The 5,855-nt window shown below is 53.3% G+C and overlaps 1 pseudogene; it reads right to left on the bottom strand.

Annotated features, from left to right (window-relative positions):
• Window positions 1–1,043: 1,043 nt before the first annotated feature.
• LOC125166141 (putative HLA class I histocompatibility antigen, alpha chain H) lies at window positions 1,044–4,616 on the bottom strand (annotated as a pseudogene).
• Between the last annotated feature and the right edge of the window lie 1,239 nt (window positions 4,617–5,855).

Below are 5,855 nucleotides of genomic sequence, written 5' to 3'. Positions count from 1 at the left end.
TCCTCTCGCCCTCCCTGCTAACTAAGAGCAGAGCTGATGACTTATAACATTCCAGATGTTAACTCCCGCTGGCTGTCAGAACACACTCCATCCGGCCCCTCCGCTTTTGCCAGTCAGACTCGGGGCCTCTGCCTTGCCAGGTGGGCTGCCCCTCCACCACCCTGGCTCCCTCCTGCCAGTCTGTGTAGCACATACTGTCTCTCCACCCTTCCTACCCTCTTCCATGGGCCTCTTGTCTATGCTTGGCTCTGGACAGTCTGTTCTGCTAGTCTTCTGGTGGTTTTCTGGGTTATTTAAGCAGAATGGGTGGAATCTAAGTGATCAGCAGGATGTGGTGAGACCAGATCCTCCTATGCCACCATCTTCTAGTCTCTCCTGCCAAATAAAATTAATTTATAAACAGCTTTATTAGGGCATCATTGATCACCAAGATTTGCGTGTATTTAATGTGTACATTCTGATGACTGATCATGTGAATGCATCATGATACCATTACAGCATGTGTGTGTGGGAAGGGGTTGTGGTGGGGAGTGGGCCACTGTCCCTATCTCCTCACATTATGCACCAGGAACAAGGACACATTCGGACACCTTCTAGACATAAAGGAGTCTAGGGTTCTTGATGTCACTAAGTGGCAGTGAGAACAAACCTTGTATCATTCAGTCCCCCAGGAGGCAGCTGGCTCACACTGTGAAAACTAATCATGAACACATTCAAGTCGGTTATTATAAGTGGGGACATTTGGAAAAACCTTTCATGCACTCAAAATGTCCAAGTCCAGAGGATTCCCATAACCCCCAATCTCATCCCCACTGTCCCAACCGCTCCCCATGTTAGGCCCTCCAAGGACTCACTTTTATAAATAAATAAATAAATAAATAAATATATTATATATAATATATATATCACTTTTATAAATATATATATTATATATGTATATCATATATATAAAATTTGACATATGTATATATTGAATGTTTATTTTTGAGAGAGAGAGAGAGGGAGGGAGGGACGGAGGGAGGGAGAGAATTGGGGAGGGGCAGAGGGAGAGAGGGAGACATTATATCACTCAGTCCCCCACGAGGCAGCTGGCTCACACTGTGACAGAAAATAATCATGAACACATTCAAGTCAGTCATTCTAAGTGGTAACATTTGTAAAAACCCTCCACGCACTCAAATATCCAAGTCCAGAGGATCCCCTTAACCCAATCTCGTCCCCTGTGCCCCTTCCCACTTTAGCCCCTCCAAGGTCTCACCTTTATGTATAATTTGACAATTATATATATATATATATATATATATATATTAAATGTTTATTTTTGAGAGAAAAAGGGAGGGAGGGAGGGAGAGACAGTGGGGGAGGGGCAGAGAGAGAGGGAGACAGAGAGTCTAAGCAGGCTCCAGGCTCTGCACTGTCAGCACAGAGCTTGATGTGGGACTCGAACTCACGAACTCTGAGATCATGACCCAAGCTGAAGTCAGATGCTTAACCGACTAAGCCACCCAGGCACCCTGAAGGTCTCACCTTTAGAAGCCTTGAGAGACACATCAGAGCCCTGGGCACTGTTACAGCCACAGTACAACAGGATGTGGTCAGAGCCTCCAGGAAATGAGACAAGGGAGCTATGGGGTGGGTGAGCTCCTCATGGGGTCCCGTTTGCACTACCCAGGGTCTCAGGGATCACCCTGTCCATACTTACTTGCAGACTGAGTGTAGCTCCATCTTTTCCCCTGTGAGAACAAAGCATCGTATCAGAGGCCAGGGAGAAGGCTTGGGCCCTGAGGTCCTAAAGGGGCCCCTGAAATTTTGGCCTCCAAAGAAATTTCCAGAACTTTAACTACAGACCTAGGGCAAGATTACACAATGTGAGGTAAGAGGACATGTGGAAACTAGATCAAAGCCTCCTGGAGGTCTGTGTGCAGCAGGGCTTCCCCTCTGTCCTGTGACTGCTGGGAATCAGGTCCCATCACCAGAAGCATCGAGGTGAACGTTTTGTCTCTTTTTCAGGTGTGACTTTCGAAAGAGTATTAGCAAACAGGGTCCAACTGGGTGAGCACATGTGTGTGGATGGTGCCTCTCAGGACTGAGGCAAGACACTGGAAAATTACATATGGCTTGAACCCCTCCCTCCCTCCCCCCATCACTCTCCCTGCAACCTCGTGCAAGAAAACTCTGACCTCACCCCTTTCCCTGCGGGAGCTCTTCCTCCTCCGGGTCCCAGGTCCAGTGACCACAGCTCCAAGGACAGCCAGACCAGCAATGATTCCCATGATGGGGATGTTGGAGTGACGCAGGGGCTCCGGGAACGAAAGGGAAGGTGAGAGTTCTGACCCCTGGGCCTCAGCTGTGATGCCGCTGAAGGTCTACAGAAGGTGTCGTGTATTCTGCTGTCTGGATAGAATCCACCCCTTCATCCCCCTTCTTACTCCATCTCAGGCTGACGGGATCCTGTAGCTTCCCGTGCTGCACAGGCACGTGTATCTCTGCTCCTCTCCCGGAAGGCACCACTACAGCCGCCCATTTCTGGAAGGTCCCAGCTCGGCAGGCCTGGTGTCCACAAGCTCCGTGTCCTGGGTCAGGTCCTCCCCATCACACTGCCAGGTCACAGTAATCTCTGTCCGGTAGAAGCCCACAGCCCTTCACTTCAGGGTCCCCTCATGGTCAGAGATGGGGTGGCAGGTCACATGTGTCTGTGGAGGATCTGAGGAGAAGGGTCAGAGACTTTAGGAACTTTGCATCATCCCCCGGGGGCCACCGAAGCAGCACTCATGTGACCATGCTGAGAATGGAGAGGACAATGGGGTGGGCAGGGGAGTGCAAGACTCACATCCCAGCCTGAGCTCCAGGATCTGGGATAACTTCCCATCCCTTGGGAAGGTCTGGAGGCAGGGTAAGTAAGACAGCCTAGGGGAGGAGGCTCAGGGTCCCTGAGTGAGGGAACAGAGACTTCTAGTCCTGACCTGGTAGAGGAGGCCCAGTGGCTCAACACACCTGGAGTCAGCCCTCCAATGAAGTTGGGCATGGGACAGAGAGCAAGGCCTGAGGGAGGACGTCACCTGGGGGTGCCCAAGGTGAATACCAGGGTCAAGGAAACCTGCTATTGAATTCTTTTAGAGATATGTCTCTCCACAGAGACTGGATCCCCTCTGTCCTGAGAGAAGGATGGGTCCTGCGAGCCAGTCTCTCTCTCTGACACAGGATCTGAAAACCCAGGGGAACTCCTCACCCTCAGGACCCAAGGAGGGGGACAGGGAAGAATTCTGGTGTCAATCCTATTTTCCTCCCTTTCGGTGGGGCCAGCAGGACGTACAGCACCTGCCCAGGGGAGATCAGGAGGCCTGGCGGCCCCACAAACCTGCTTCCTACAAGGTGTCTTTCCCTTTCTCTAGGTACAGGCGGAGCCCCCGCACGCACTCCCTCTTCAGCTAACACCCGGTAGTGCTCGGCTGCTCAGGCCGCCTCCCACTGGCGCCCAGAATCCGAGCCGCCTCCTCCGCTGCCCTCCAAGAGTGCAGGTCCTCCTTCAGGGGGCTGTAATCGGCGCCCTCCTAGCGAATTGCTCACACCCGCCGAGGTGGTTCGCATCGAACCCTAAGTTGCAGCCAGAAGTCCCTTGGAAGGTGAGGCCCTGGCCCCGCCCACTCTCTCACCGAGCCTCGCGGGCATCCCCGCCCACTAGCTAGCTAGCCCTCCCCCGCCCCCCCCCCCCCCCCGCAGCCGTCCCCCACCCCCCAGCCCTGCAGCCAGGCTCTCCTGGCCTCACTCCTCAGGATACCTACCCGCAGTGATTGGTCAAAGACCCAGAAACTAGACAAAATCCGAGTGAATCCCCGCGGGCTCATCCTGGGTGGGGGCCGCGAAGGTCTCCTGGCGTCGGGGTGAATCTCGGACCCGGAGCTCAGAGAGACCTCAGCAGGTCCAAGGGGGATTCAGGGACTCGTCACCTGGACCCTGGCCCGGGTCATTCACCGGACTCGCTCTGGTCGTAGTGGCGGAGGGCGGTGTGCAGGTTCGGTCGGGAGGTCTGTGCGTGCACCTTGGCGATCTCCGTCTGCTCGTCCCAAACTGTGTCCCTCCCGCTCCACCCACGGCGCCCACAGCTCTACCCTCGGACTCGCGGCGTCGCTGTGGAATCGCAGGAACTGCGTGTGGTCCACTTGGCCCACCGAGACGTACAGCGCCTCCCCGCGACCGGTCCGGGACACCGCGGTGTGGAAACACCTCAAGGAGTGGGAACTGTGGGCACAAAGGGGCTGAGACCCCGCCCGACCCTCCTCCAGGCCCGGAGCCGGGTCCCAGATGGAGGCAGCCGGGAGGGCAGGGCGAGGGGCACTCCACCGGGGGGGGGGGGGGGGGGGGGCCGGAGAGCAGGGCGGAGTCGCAAGAAGGACTCAAGGGGAGGATGGCCCAGGCCTGGGCAGGGGTGGGTGGGGGTGTGGAGTGGGGGCGGTGGCCCCCTTCCCCAGTGGTCCAGCGTCCCCACCAGGCGGTCCCTTTGCTCCTACACATAACAGGCTCTTTCCTTCTGACCTCACACTCACTGGCCCAGGTCAGGGTCATGGCCAGGCCCCTGAAAGCACCAGGAGGCAGGTTCAAGGCCCCAGGATCCCCATCCCCTGGGAGAATCTAAGTCCCAGCCTGTCTGTGGCCAGGACAGGCCAGGGAACGCGGTGAAGCTGATATGATAGTCTTCTCTAGAAACCAGACAGGCAATGGGAGTGTGAACAGGGGCGCCTTCATGAATCCCAGACAGGGGGACCTGACACAGACTGTGACAGGGAGAAGTGAAACCAGGGGAGATGGGGACTCCCAACACTAAGCTTCCCTGCCTCTGTGCCCTTGCACCTTCCACCCTGAGAGCCACACCCTCTTGGGGACAAGGGACTGGGACCTGACCCCTCTCCTCTTGCAGGGAGCTCTCTTTGTCACACTGTTTCTCTGAGTTCTTGTCCAGGGACTTTCTGAAGGTGCCAGGTAGAGACAGCACACTGGGCTCAGCCCTTTCTCCTCACTTCCCTTCCTGGAAACACCCCCTCCCCCACCCCCATGAACTGGACTCCCTTCCTCTAACCCCTTATCTCTCTCCCTGGACTGACTGACTTACCTATTTATTTACTTATTTATTCATTGTTTTTATTTAAATTCCAGTCAGATAACATACAGTGTTATATTAGTTTCCAAGAACAACAAAGTGATTCAACAATTCCATACATCACCAGGTGCTCTCATCAGGAAGGCAACATGCCAAAGAAAGAATAAGGACCACTTCTCACACCATACACAAAAATAAATGCAAAATGGATTAAAGGCCAAAATGGCCTGAAACCATAAAAATCCTGGAAAAGAACACACACGCTAATTTCTTTGACATGGGGAGTAACAACTTCTTTCTAGATGTGTTCCCTGAGGCAAGGGAAACCAAAGCACAAATAAACTACTGGGACTACATCCACCTAAAAAGCTTCTGCACAGGGAAGGAAATAACCTCCTGGACTGTTTTAGAAGGAAACTTCGTCCCAGGGAATTTGATGTCAGAGACTGAGCTGGCTTCGGGATGGTTGGTAGAGAAACAATGGTTTCCTCTTGAAACCTGGGGCACCTGTGCCTGAGGCACCAGCTAGAGAATCTCACAGAGGCCTGTTTGCTTTTTGTTTATTAACCATCATCTTGGTCACCACTGAATGATCCAAATCTAATCTGTCAAAGTAGTGGTTTTATCCTTCCTAGATACATTTGTTTTCATAGCCTTGCAATAACTAAAGTTGTAATTTTCACTTTCCCAAACCATGGCGTAGAGCTTTTGTATTTTTTTAACGTTTTTTTAATTTTTTATTTATTTTTGAGACAGAGAG

Source organism: Prionailurus viverrinus, chromosome B2 (assembly GCF_022837055.1).
Source record: "Prionailurus viverrinus isolate Anna chromosome B2, UM_Priviv_1.0, whole genome shotgun sequence".
In the NCBI taxonomy this organism is placed as follows: domain Eukaryota; kingdom Metazoa; phylum Chordata; class Mammalia; order Carnivora; family Felidae; genus Prionailurus; species Prionailurus viverrinus.
Note: the sequence above shows the minus strand (reverse complement) of the source record. Positions and strands in the feature narration are given on the sequence as shown.